The sequence below is a fragment of the Amphiura filiformis genome, chromosome 7, assembly GCF_039555335.1.
Source record: "Amphiura filiformis chromosome 7, Afil_fr2py, whole genome shotgun sequence".
NCBI lineage: Eukaryota > Metazoa > Echinodermata > Ophiuroidea > Amphilepidida > Amphiuridae > Amphiura > Amphiura filiformis.
Window position 1 is genome coordinate 41648871 of NC_092634.1, and position 14099 is coordinate 41662969.

The 14099-nt window shown below is 35.8% G+C and overlaps 1 protein-coding gene across 1 annotated transcript in view; it reads right to left on the reverse strand.

Moving 5' to 3' along the window:
* Window positions 1–398: 398 nt before the first annotated feature.
* LOC140157181 (uncharacterized) overlaps window positions 399–14099 on the reverse strand; it is a 130591-nt gene continuing 116890 nt past the window's right edge. Inside the window, exon 11 of the transcript XR_011859644.1 lies at window positions 399–5453. The gene's annotated coding sequence lies outside the window, so the exon portion shown is untranslated. The remainder of the gene's footprint in view (window positions 5454–14099) is intronic.

The window sequence follows — 14099 nt, forward strand, 5'->3', positions numbered from 1 at the left end:
AATACCAGCAGCTCACATCATACAACCAGGAAGCTAGTGGAGACTATAACTGCCAGTATCAACTGCCACTTTTGTAGCATAATTTGAAAAAAACATGTGATGAACATGTGATCATCATTTGTGGTTGGATTAGAATGCAACCGAATGCAACACTAATGCAAAGATTTTTGTTGAAAATAGTCTAAGTCCTTAGTTGTCAGATCCGAATGCAAAAATACCACAAAAATGTAGATATTGCATTCGAAAGGATTAAAAAATGTTGTGGTCTGTTGCATTCGAATGCATTCAAATGCGAAATACCACAAAATGCCACATCACTACCACAATGGTAAGATACGAATGCATTCCGAATGCATTCTGAATGCAATAATTGCATTCGGGTTTGGTAAGGGTACCCCTTGTAAAGCCCGGTTGTAAAGATGCAAAACAAGATTTTAGATAAATAGCGCAGGCCTCGCCGTCTAGATTTCAAAGGCGAGTGGTCAATCGCTCGCTACCTTGATGCTAGGCGAGTAATCGAATCACTCACTAGTGGTCAAATCACTCGCTAGTGGTCGATGCACTCTCTAGGTCTGAAAGAGCAATTAGTATGACACACTTACACACTGCTGACATCCTGTCTTTCAGAAATCAAGACTAATTTATTACGATAAATTGAATACATTGGAAGTGCTAAAACTTGAATGTAATTTAGATTCAATTTGGCAGCGGTGATTGGCAGCGAGCGATATTTATTGTCCATGGGTGAGTGGAAAATCGCTCGCTCGAAATTGAGTTTGGGGGAGCGGTGGCGAACGAGAGACGAGAGCGATCGCTCGCCTCAAACGGCAAGGCCTGTAGCACCATCATTGTTTACCTTTTCAGTTTTACATGCCATCAAACAACCGTGCCAAGTTGACATTTATAGAAATTCACAAACAAGTTTTCGCAAAACAACTGAATTTAGAGCAAGAAATTACACCAAGAATATTAATCAAGAGAAAAGTTTCCAAAAGATTAAATTATATACAGAGCCTATGTAACATGCAGAAGCTCTCAGGGGCTGTGCAATAATTATGAGCCCTGGCGAGGGTAAAATTGGGGGGCAAGAAATTTTTGGCGAGTCAAAAGGGGGGCAAGCGATTTTTGGCACATTCATTGGGCGCCTTTTTATTAAAACGCACTAAAAAGGCTTAGGAAAACAGTACAGACACATTTAAATATGCAAATTTTCCTGCTCGCTGCACTTGCAACATGTATAAGGACCATTTAAGGTTTGTAAATTGGGATCCAAAAAATTTGGCATGTGCAAGGGGGGCAAAGAATTTTTGGGACGAGAGGGGGGAAGCGATTTTTGGTGAGCCATTTTGAGCCCCAGGGCTCATAATTATTGCACAGCCCCTCAGATACACACAAAATAGTGGAAAAGCTACCAAATTAAACATTATAATGTCTTTATCTCAAACACATAGTAATTAAAGGTGTTTTCATCTCAAACACTTTAATTCAATTATTCATTTATGAAAATCTATATTAATTACATTAGGTAATATCACTGGCAATTTCAATGTTTTAAATCTAATATGCTCCAAAGGGTTATTTGTGTACATTAAAATTAATCAAATTTTTAATTTCATGGTAATGTATTTGACTGTAGGACTAAGGGGACTTTCAAATCTTTGAAAGTATACTTATTAAAAGAGGTTTATTTAATCAATAATTGACAGTTGAAGTATGATAATCCCTATTCAATCCTGTGTAAGGCAGGAAAGTTATTAGCACATTCCTCAGAAAAAAAATACTTTTATCAACAAATCAATTCCCTCACTACACATAATAGCCAAGGTCACTATTTGGTATGTGTTTTAATATGTAGTAAAAGACTGCTATTTCTAGCAAAACATTCTGTAGTGTGAGTTCTGATGTGGTGCACAAGGCCACTTCTATCAGCAACACATTTCTGACAGTGCTCACGCTGAAAGGGTTTCTCTTTGGTGTGAGTTCTGATGTGGTACACAAGACTAGCGTTTTGTTTAAAACATTTCTGACAGTGCTCACTCTGAAAGAGTTTTTCTCTGGTGCGAGTTCTGATGTGGCGCACAAGGACACTTCTATCAGCAAAACATTTCTGACACTGCTCACACTGAAAGGGTTTCTCTTTGGTGTGAGTTTTGATGTGGCATATAAGGCTAGTATTTTGTGTAAAATATTTCTGACAGTGGTCACATTGAAATGGTTTCTCTTTGGTGTGAGTTCTGATGTGTCTTTTTAGAGTACATTTATCAGTAAAATACTTTCTGTAGTGCGAGTTCTGATGTGGTGCACAAGGCCACTTCTATCAGCAAAACATTTCTGACAGTGCTCACAGTAGTGACCCAGGGGCGTTTATTCTTCCGTTAATCGCCCCCAAACGGGAGGGAATAATTTAACCCCTTTGGGGAAGAATTTTGCATTTTGAAAAAGAAACAAAAGAGAGGGGAAAAACAGAAGAAAGTCAACATGATTCAAGGAAGATTAAAAATAAAATTAACTAATTTGAGGAAAAATGTATAACTGGAACATGTATTATTATGTTTTATGGTATTTTTGGAATGAAATACATGTAGATGGTCACTGGCTGGCAGTGACTGCTCTACAGGGTGGGTGAATTCATCAAGTGTCATTTAGGGAAGAATTATAATGGGTACATAACATTAGCATACATGTAGTGGTCCCTTGGCTTTTACCCATTCCCATCCCAAAAATAATTATTTGAGGGAAACCATGGACTTTATCATAAAACAGGGAAAAGTTGGGTCAGTAATTCTTCCCTGCCTGGGCATAGTGACTAGTGGTCATACTGTAGGTAATAATGCACAGTTTGCACACTAAGATTAAGGGAGCTCTGCTTTGCATATTTCATACAAAATCCATTTTCTTTTTAGTTTGGACATCTGCCTATCTAGGGAAGCAATGGGATTCTAAGGGAAGAACCATCAATTAGTTAACAGCTCTATTGTACACGCTTATCTTCCCTTAAACCTCAGCTTCAGATCCAAATCCTTGATTATTCTTCCCTAGATGCAATAGTTTAGTGGCATTCTCCAAACTCTGCAACAGAAGAATTTTAATTCTAAGGCTTTATAAATCTTGGGCATGCGAGTCATCACATATATAAAAGAGCTGAAAACGCAAAAACCAGAGAGCAAAAAGCTCAAAACACCTAGCAAAAAGCTGCAATTTGGGAAGATCCTATACTTTTATACAGAGCAAGTGTACGGACAAAAAAAGCTGAAAATCAAAACAAAAAAGCTGAACTCTCACACCCAGCTGTAAATAATAAATCACAGCTAGCTCTGAAAATAATAAAGAGCCTAGAGGTGTTTGCCAGTCTGTCTTCCATTTGAACCATTAGTCATTAGATGCAATGGTTAAGTGTCCAGACTGTACCATCTAGGAAAGAATTTGATGTTTTTAGGGAAGACAGAATAGAACAACTCACAACACACCTATGTTCAGTCAGGGAAGGGAGGGAACAAGAAAATAAGGAAAAGTACATGTAGATAGCACCCGGCGGAGGCACTCGAATATGAAAGTGACATACCTGTGCCCACCAGCGTATGAAACTAGGGGTCTATCGGTGTGGAAATTTTCAGAAAAAAGGTGGTCATTCGGTGTTGGCAATATCAAAAATGGAGTGATTTTGTATGGGAGCACCTAAAATTTGACATCATTGACAATCAAAATAGCTTTTTACCCAATTTTACAGTACAACATAGACAAAACTCATTTATTTCGCTCAAAATGTGTGTGAATTTTGAGGACTAATTTTTCAAGAAAGGGGGTCATTCAGTGTAGGCTGCTGAAAAAAACAGGGTCGTTGCGTGTAGGATTTTCCGAAAATAACGGGGTCTTTTCATGGACTCATGACATATGTCAATATATGGGAGTGCCCCCCCCCCCCTGGAGATAGCAACCAACCTATAATTTTCCCGTTTTGGTCCATTTTTGGGGTTTGCAGTTGGGGAAGAATCTGGGGACGGATGTGACACAGCGCGGTAGGGATTGAGGGGGCAAAGCCCCCCAAAGCTAGAGGGTTTCTACACTGTAAAAATCCTTATAAGCCCCTTCACAGAAGACACATTTTAAGAATAGACACCTCTTTGGTGTGAGTTCTGATGTGGTACACAAGACTAGCTTTTTGTTTAAAACATTTCTGACAGTGCTCACACTGAAAGGATTTTTCTCCGGTGTGAGTTCTGATGTGGCGCACAAGGAAACTTCTATCAGCAAAACATTTCTGACAGTGCTCACACTGAAAGGGTTTCTCTTTGGTGTGAGTTCTGATGTGGGACATAAGGTGAGCTTTTTGTGTAAATCATTTCTGACAGTTCTCACATTGAAATGGTTTCTCTTTGGTGTGAGTTCTGATGTGTTGTTTAAGACTACCGGACCTTGTAAAACATTTCTGACAGTGTTCACACTGAAAAGGTTTCTCTTTGGTGTGAGTTCTGATGTGGCGTAGAAGGCAAGTTCTATCAGCAAAACATTTCTGACAGTTCTTACATTGAAATGGTTTCTCTTTGGTGTGAGTTCTGATGTGTTGTTTAAGACTACCGGACCTTGCAAAACATTTCTGACAGTGCTCACACTGAAAAGGTTTCTCTTTGGTGTGAGTTCTGATGTGGTACACAAGGCTAGCACTTTGTGTAAAACATTTCTGACAGTAGTTACATTGAAATGGTTTCTCTTTGGTGTGAGTTCTGATGTGTCGTTTTAAAATATAGTTATGAGTAAAACACTTCTGACAATATTCACACTGATATGATTTCTCTTTTGTGTGAGATCTGATGTGGAGCACAAGACTACTTTTTAGAGCAAAACATTTCTTACAATAATCACACTGAAAGGCTTTTTCTTTAATGTGAGTTCTCATGTGGCTCACAAGGTCAGATCTGTAGGCAAACCATTTCTCACAGTGCTCACACTGAAGTTTCTCTTTGGTGTTAGTTCTGATGTGGTGCCCAAGAACACTGTTTTCACCAAAACATTTCTGTGTCTCTTTGATATTACATTGACACCATAGCTTCCAGTGGTTATTCACATGTCTTTTCAGCTCACCATTGTTTGACAAGCTTTTTTGGCAAAACATACTTTTGTATCTACAAGCCCGCACATATTTAATTTGATGTCTGTTAACATGGGTTTTCAAGCTGTCCAAAGAATAATGCTCAAGTTGGCAAAATGCACAAGAAAATGGTTTCAAATGTTTCATCGCCATATCTACAATTGTATTTACACAGTGAACTTCAGATTAATCCAACAACATTTAAAGATGTGTGTACACCTCAAACCCACCATGGAAGTCAATGCTAGCAAAGATGTCCTTGAGTGGAACAGCAAGTACTACCAGACCACAATCCTGTCTTAGTCCAGGCTCTCCTTTTATTGATGTTCAACTGCAGATATATATGTATATCAGTGGATCAAACTACCTGCAACATTAAAACAACATAATGCTTGATATTATATTACTTGCTGCATATTCCATAACGGTTTGAAACAGGATTTCATTTTGATAGGTCACATTTGTTAGATGTATGGGTTTGAGTCTCTGTCCCACCACCATGTTGCGCCCTTGGGCAAGGCACTTTGCCTCGCTTGCCTCATCCCACCCAGGTGCAATGGGAAGCTATTAGGAGTAGTCACAGTCATTGTACTGATAAACCTTGCGCCATTTTAGGCTGCAAACGTGGTTCTGACATATTCTAATGATGGCGGAATAAATGAAGAGCCATTTGAGGCTGTTTACAGTATAAAGTACTATAAAAATATCTACATTTATTTTTTTATATTTTACAATATTGCTCTAAAGGTTTTTTCCCAAAATAAAATATGACAGTGCATAGACACCGAGTTGTAGCTTTATGCTAGCCCCCAGCAAGCCTATGGCCAATAAAGCCTATACATGCGCAATGTACCCCAACCATGCCAACTCACTCGTGATTGGGTAGAATTTTTTTAAATTGTTGTATCCATGGTCGTGCATTCACGTTGTTAATTTTTGTTTTGTTTTATTTAATGAATAAAAATCAATAAAGATTGAAACATAAAAAAAAAAACATTTCATAATTTTTGCCCTGAAAAATTCCTGTACTGCTGATCGAAGTATATGCGTATATAAATATGAATTTATTGACAGGGCAGACTTCAATCTATAATGCTATAATAAACCCATTGTATAAACCACAATGCTATAATAAACTCATTGTATAAACCACAGAAAAATAACATTATGTGCAAGATGTGTAACCGTGTCATTCATAGGCGTAGATCCCGGGGGGATGGGGGGATTTATCCCCCCCCCAATATTTTGCCAGGGGGGATGGTCCATACAATCATCCCCCCCCAATGTTGATGCCTGATAATGGGTTTCTGACCAAATTAACCTCATATTTGCCCATTTTAGCCCCAAAAGTGCACATTTTCGTGCGCTTCGCGCGCATTTAATCAACTTTTACACCATATTTCATCAGTTAAGCTTCAAAATAGCAAACATTTTTGCGCGCTTCGCGCCCATTTATATCATAAACTAATTCTGTCGCCAAAGGGTGCTGGATTGACTATACTTCAAGATTTTTTTCCAACTTCATCCCCCCCCCCAATGTCAAAAAGAAATCTACGCCACTGGTGTCATTTATAAGAATCATAGGAAAATAATCTGCAAAGATTGTTCACGATGGCAACATGTCAAGTGTGTCAACATGGGCACAACAGAGTATAAAAACTTCAAGAACGGAAATAAAGAGTGGTTCTGCCAGGATTGTGCTGCTCCATGTGGTAAATGCCGCGATCATGTTAGAAACCACCACTGAGCCGTTGGACCATGTGACACCTGTGACAAATGGTATCACATTGAGTGTGTCAATATGGATGAAACTACCTACAAAGACTTATTAATTCATTCCTTTGAGTGGCAACACCTAGATCCGTCTTGTCGGGAGTACCACAGGCCACAGTATTAGGCCCTCTCCTATTCCTCCTGTACATAAACGACCTGCCATCTGGAAAGCAGAGTCCGTCTATTTGCAGGAAGACCTCAACAAACTAGAGAAATGGCAGGACAAGTGGACAATGGCTTTTAATCCATTGAAGTGCTCCACAATACAGATATCATACAAGAAGGACCCTCTAAGTTCAACATTTACATTTTGTGGTCAAGAGCTCCAGCAAGTAGACTCCCATCCATATCTTGGTGTTGAGATTGACAACAAATTGACATGAAGAATACAATCACGAAAGGCAACAGCACTCTAGGAATTCTGTGAAGAAATCTATGGTTTTGCAATGAGGAAGTGAAGACCTGTACATAAGGGACTGGTTGGTATCGAGGGAAAACACTATCTGATGCCAGCAAATAACATAAGTACAAGAGGAAGTTCCAGAGACTGTTCACAAGACTGGATGTTCACAAGGGATCATTTTTTGTCCACACTGTAGCTGATTGGAATGAGCTCCCAGATGAAGTTGTGAATTCACCAACATTGGAAGTCTTCAAGCAGCGCCTTCATCATTAGTTTAGCACCCATTTCAGAAATTTACGTCTTGTTTGCACGAGTTCGTCATTTTATTAGTTATGTGCGGAAGTTGGTGAAATGCAGAGAGTGACCCTGTCCTGCCAAAACAACCGATACTGATATGTGACCCTGACAAAAGCTAGCAAGAGCAAGCTGTGTAATTATTTTCTTTACTTGTGATAAGATACAATTTTCTTCGTAGTAATAGCCAAATTTGTTTCTTAGTACCGTAGGTCACTTAATAAAAATTCCTTTAAAAAGGAATGGGAATGGGCGCCCAATGTGAGCTTGGTCGTGATGTGGTAAATTTCATGGTGGTTAGATTTGGTATTATTATCTCTTGCAAACCCGGTGACACCTCATTATAGAAATCAGACCTGTCGATAGGTTGTAAGAGGGAATAGCCTTTTCCAAGCACGAATTGGGCCATATATAAAGAAAGTTTTGCTACATTGCAACGCAATACACTGTAAAGACCTAAATGCAAAACAAGATCCTAGGTGGCTCCCGAGGTGGCTTAAAAAACTAAATGCAAAATGAGGTTTTTAACAAATATTGTTTTCCAGAGTCAAGACGCAGGTATCATTATTAAGCCTCATATCACTTATTTATTGTCGAATAAGTGCAGAGTAGGTTAGATATGAATACCGGTATTGAATGTTAGACCAAAGTAGCTCAAAGTACATATACTATACACCTGATCCATGAACTTGTCTTTTTTAAAGACAAATTCTTGTTTATATTTTCTCGGGAATTAAAGAATGGAGAAAGAATTAAAGAATACTGCCTTTTGGAACAGTAATAGAACACAAACCACCAGTTTATTAAACCATGTTTGTTGGGCTGTTAAGGTTTTAGTTTATTTAAAATGCGTGGTCAAATATGTCTTATTTTTGACAAAAACAAAGCTTTTCTTTCTCTAAAAATCTTGATATTGCCAAAAATAGCACAAACATGGAAATTTAAGTTTTTTGCCAGTTCTGTTGAATAATCTCTAAACATTAAAACGGGAGTCTCCCTAGAAAATATTTGAATCTGTGATTAAAATATAACTGTTATTCTGCCATTGTTACATTTATACAAAAAGTAGTGGTACAGAGAGAGCGGCCATCGTTTGAATGAGAAATTTATTTTCAAAACTTTTCTGTTCATTTCAGGTTGAGATCACCCGGGGGAGTTTCCAGACTTCCCATATCCACCAAAGTTTAATGGCAAGTCTCATATTTTACCAAATGCAAACTGGGGACCTAGTGTTTATTCCTGCCAAAAACTAGCCATATGCATCCTGTACTTTTGCTGTTCTCGGACATTTTAAACATGTGTCTTTGCTGTAATTAAAAAAGGCCCACATTTTTGCGTGATTTGGCAGTGTCCCTAGTCTATTGATTTTATGCTAATGCTGTTACGTAATCATATGTATGATATAATTTTTACATGCGTTGTTTGAAAGACAAAGGCACAGTGTTTATGTATACATTGAGAAATGCCATGAAAATGATCCACATATGACGTCACAAGTCAACTCTTAAAACATACTGACTGCCCCTCGTATATAAAGTAAAATATTCAGTTCATATAGAATATTGTCTTTAACACAAAGATAAATAAATGAAGTAAGTTTCCACACAATGTTCAACACGGTTGTTTGATGGGATCATTTATTAACTTTTCTAACAAAGCAGTATTATAATGTTCAATTCTAGCTAGACCTGAATAATACCAAGAGCTATCACACTTATAAACTGTATGTACACATATATTTTGTAGCAATTTTTAACATAGATTTTTGTTTCTATATAAAATTATTCATCTTTTTCTACTTCTTTGTGGTTATTTTAATTCTATAAACTGTATATTTGTGTGCAAATTGAGGGCGTTATTTACATATATTTTAAATTTAAATTAGCCAATTATTCATGATAAAAAGCTTTTGAAAATTTCCTTGTCATTTCTTAGTCTGTTTGCTGATGTTCTAATAAGCCTTTTTGAAGTATGGCGGGCGAACTTTGGTTTGAGTTAACCTTTGTATGGTTTCTCAGCTGACAAAAGTTTACTCAAACCAAAGTACGCCCTCTCCTTTTGTGCCCGCCATACTTCAAAAAGGCTTATACCACTTTACAAGTGCCTACCTCTTGTAAAGATGCAAAACAAGATTTTAGATAAATAGCGCCATCATTGTTTAACTTTTCAGTTTTACATGCCATCAAACAACCGTGTCAAGTTTACATTTTTTTCTAAAAATTAACTTTTTCTCGAACAAGTTTTCGCCGTAGGCTCTTTAGGTGAATTGAATAAAAATAAATACTAAAACTACAATTTTACAGACATCATAATTGCGTAAATATGGCGCAAAAATGTGTATCTTTCTGATAAGCACAAAAGAAGTGTGGTCAATATGCACCATCATACTTTACAAGTTGAATCTTGAATTTAGAGCAAGAAATTACATCAAGAATATAAATCAAGAGAAAAGTTTCCACAAGAACAAATTATATACAAAGCCTATGTAACATGCAGAAGCTGTCAGATACACACACAATAGTGGAAAAGCTACCAAATTAAACTTCATTATTAAAGGGCTGGGGTATGAACGTTTGGACAGTATTTATTGTGGGACATTAGAGCACATCAGACATATCGAATTGCATTCTGAATACGAAGAATGTCATTCTGATATCAAATAATTTTGATTTTTGAAATTAGCATTTAATACACATTTTATGGCAAATCATTAAAATTGTTATTTTTGATATTTAACAGTACTTGAAGTAAACTTTATAAATCTGATGATTTATACTTAAAGTGTATGTAGGTGGGATGAAAAGCCGACGATCAATTGAAAATTTTGACCTTTTCAGTATTGAAGATATGGATTTTTTTCCCAAAACACCAAAAAACTAAGGTCTTTTTGGGAAAAAAATCCATATCTTCAATATGAAAGGTCAAAATTTTCAATTGACCGTCGGCTTTTCCTCCCTGCTACATACACTTTAAGAATATGTCATTAGATTTATATAATTTACTTTGAGGACTGTTATATATCAAAATTTGAAAAATATCAAATTTTATAATTTGTCATAAAATTTGTATTATATTGTGATTTTCAAAAATGAAAATTATTTGATATCAGAAAGACATGCTGCGTATTCAGAATGCAATTCGATAGGTCTGAGGTGCTCATTTTAGATCCCTTAATGTCTTTAAATTAAAGGGGTCTTCATCTCAAACACTTTAAATTTATTTACACATAATACTTAAAGGTGGATACAACTATTCCTTTATGAAATTACATGTATACCATGCAACCATTATTTTATGACATAATGTTATTTAAGTATTAATAATGTTATTTAAGTATTAATAATTTATGACATAATGGTATTTAAGTATTAATGCTATGTATATAATTTTGGTATCATTTTCAAGCTTAGATCCCTTAATGTCTTTAAATTAAAGAGGTCTTCATCTCAAACACTAAATTTATTTACACATAATACTTCAAGGTGGATACAACTATTCCTTTATGAAAATCTATATATTTTTTTTTAAATTACATGTATACCATGCAACCATTATTTAAAAATTATTAAGTTTTCATATTAGGTTATATCAGTCAATTTCAATGTTTTAAATCTTATGCTCCACGTTGTTTGTGTACATTACTCATTTAGAGAATACCATGTGCATTTTCATGTTAGATATGCAACCAGCTCCAACAAAACCTGGAACAAGTCGCCAGGCATGTTTTTTGAGTTATAGGCCTTTAAAGATGACATTCCCATGAAAAAATCAAATTTTGGAATTATTAATTTCATTACTAATTCATTACTAATCAAAAAAGAGGTTTATTTAATCAATAATTGACAGTTGAACTATGATAATCCCTATTCAATCTTGTGTAAATAAGGAAACTTATTAGCCCATTTCTCAGTAGCAGTTCAACAAAAATATCAAGGTATCATTTACAAAATTATCCATATCTTGAAAAGTATTAATGCTATGTATATAATTTTGATATCATTTATAAGCTTATTGTCCCGTGCTTACATTTTTATTCAAATCATGAAATGTCAAAAATGCAACTTGTTCCTGGTTTTTTCAGAACGGGTCACATAAGACCTTCAGAAAAGTTTTGGTTAAACATTATGTAAAATGTTAAACATTATGTAAAATGGCCACCAAATCTGTAACCATTTGGTATCATTAGTATAATTCTTTCCAATTCAAGATGGCGTCTAAAATTGCCACCAGAATGGGATATTTCCAACAAAATACACTGCAGCAAAAATAGTTAAATATTTCTGAGCAAAAGTAATACACCAGAGCTGATTCTATGATTACATTTAATCACTTTTTTGTTTTTGTCTTTTCAGGTATATTTGAAAAGTTTGGAAAGTGGAGAGTTGTGACCTAGTCAAATTTCCAAACATAGCTGTAGCCTAGTCAAGTTCCATAACTTAGCTAGCATAGTCAACTTTCAAATATAACTTAAGCCCAGTCAACTTTCCTAACATATCTGTAGCATAGTCAAATTCGAAACATCTGAATACTGAAAGTAAGTTTCGAAGGATGGATGCTGTAATCTTTTACTTGATCTGAATGTTTTACCGAAAGTTTTATTCAGATGGTTTATCTTCACATGTAAGTATGTGAAATGCCATGTCAAAAGGTGACACTTTTGGGAAGGATCATAAATAACAAAATTTTTTTTCATATTAGACTTTAAAAAATCTATTTTTTTTTTTAATTGAGCACAATCTGGCAGTTGATGTTGTTGTTGCAAACTGTTCGCGCAGTAATAAAACAATAATTTGTTTTAAATATTTTGTTTTTCTGATGACTTGCAGTTAATGTAAGATTTCTATTTGTGTGGCTATAGTGTAAATGATGATGATGCCGACGACGACGATGATGATGATGATGATGATGATGATGGTGATGATGATGATGGTGATGATGATGATGGTGTAGATGATGATGATGATGATTAAGATGATGGTGTTGTTGTTGTTGTTGTTGTTGTTGTTGTTGTTGTTGTTGTTGTTGATGATGATGATGATGGTGGTGATGTTGTTGTTGTTGTTGATGTTGTTGATGATGATGATGATGATGATGGTGATGGTGATGTTGTTGTTGTTGTTGTTGTTGTTGTTGTTGTTGTTGATGATGATGATGATGATGATGATGATGATGATGAGTGATGGTGACGATGATGGCAGTGATGAAGGATATAATTTAGTAATAAATTTTCAACCCCCCTCCCGCACCCACCCAGTCAATGTTGTTTTGTTACTGAGACCGGAACGGACAATTGGTCTAGTATTGGCTCCAACATTGCTTTGGGGAGGGGGGATTGTAAGCAATATGAAACATTAATGTTTGCCACTCATGTTACTTGTAATGTTTAAACAAAGAGCACGTTTCTATGGTATCACTCACAGTAACCTGCTTACTTCTCATGTATGTTTTTGCTTAACACGTGTGCTATGAGCCATCATCTCCAAATACACAGTTCAGTGACCTCGAGGCCTCCATTCAACAAGAAAGTAAACCTGCTGTTATAGAGGATGAGGCCCACGTGCCAAGGCCAAATCGACTTTTACAATGTTTATTGAAGAGATAAAATATGCATAATCTTAGTTTGCGAGAAGATAAGAGGTCAAATTTTTCCATGTTAAAATAGAATTACATGCTAGGCATGTTTGTTCCTCTTTGTCGTTTGTGTATTAATTATCATCATCATCATCATCATCATCATCATCATCATCATCATCATCATCGTCATCATTATCATCATCATCGTCGTCGTCGTCGTCGTCATCGTCATCATCATCATCATCATCATCATCATCGCCTTCATCATTACCTGACTACTAGCCACAAACCCATACCAAGGAAAATAAAATATCAATTTTGCTGCAAGCCCTCAGAGAAAATTAATATACAAATATTTAAAATCATGTTTTATTACAACGTATCTAATAGTAATAGTAATTTACACACAACCATGACAACTGCTAAATTAAGCTGAAATGAAAAAATATAGACTATAAAAAAGTCTATAATGAAAATAAATGTTGTTATTACAGTTTGCATATCTGAAGTCAGATGATTGCACATACTAAGCTAGCTTAATATTAAGTATGGTTTCATATTTATCAAAAGGCTTATCACCATGCCCGAGTAAGTATAAGTTCATACTTATAGCAGAAGACATCATTGACTAAACACATTAATATTGCTATCTTCAGTAGACGAAAGTTCATACTAATTACTGGTTTGAAAAAAAAAATGAAAAACTTGCTGTAATTTTTTACTTTTGCCTGGAATAAATTATTCAGGGGTAAGAAACCAGGAAACCCACACACAAAAAAAAAAATGCACAAAACTCTCTTCGAGATTCGAACTACGGCCCTACCGATATAAAGACCTGTTCTAAACCACAAGACCACAACACACGTTACGAAAACGATTACAAAATACGTATACATACGTATGAAACTCGGGCTTCTATCATAATAAGAAATTAAAACAAAGATTTGAGATAGCCCTTATGATAAATAC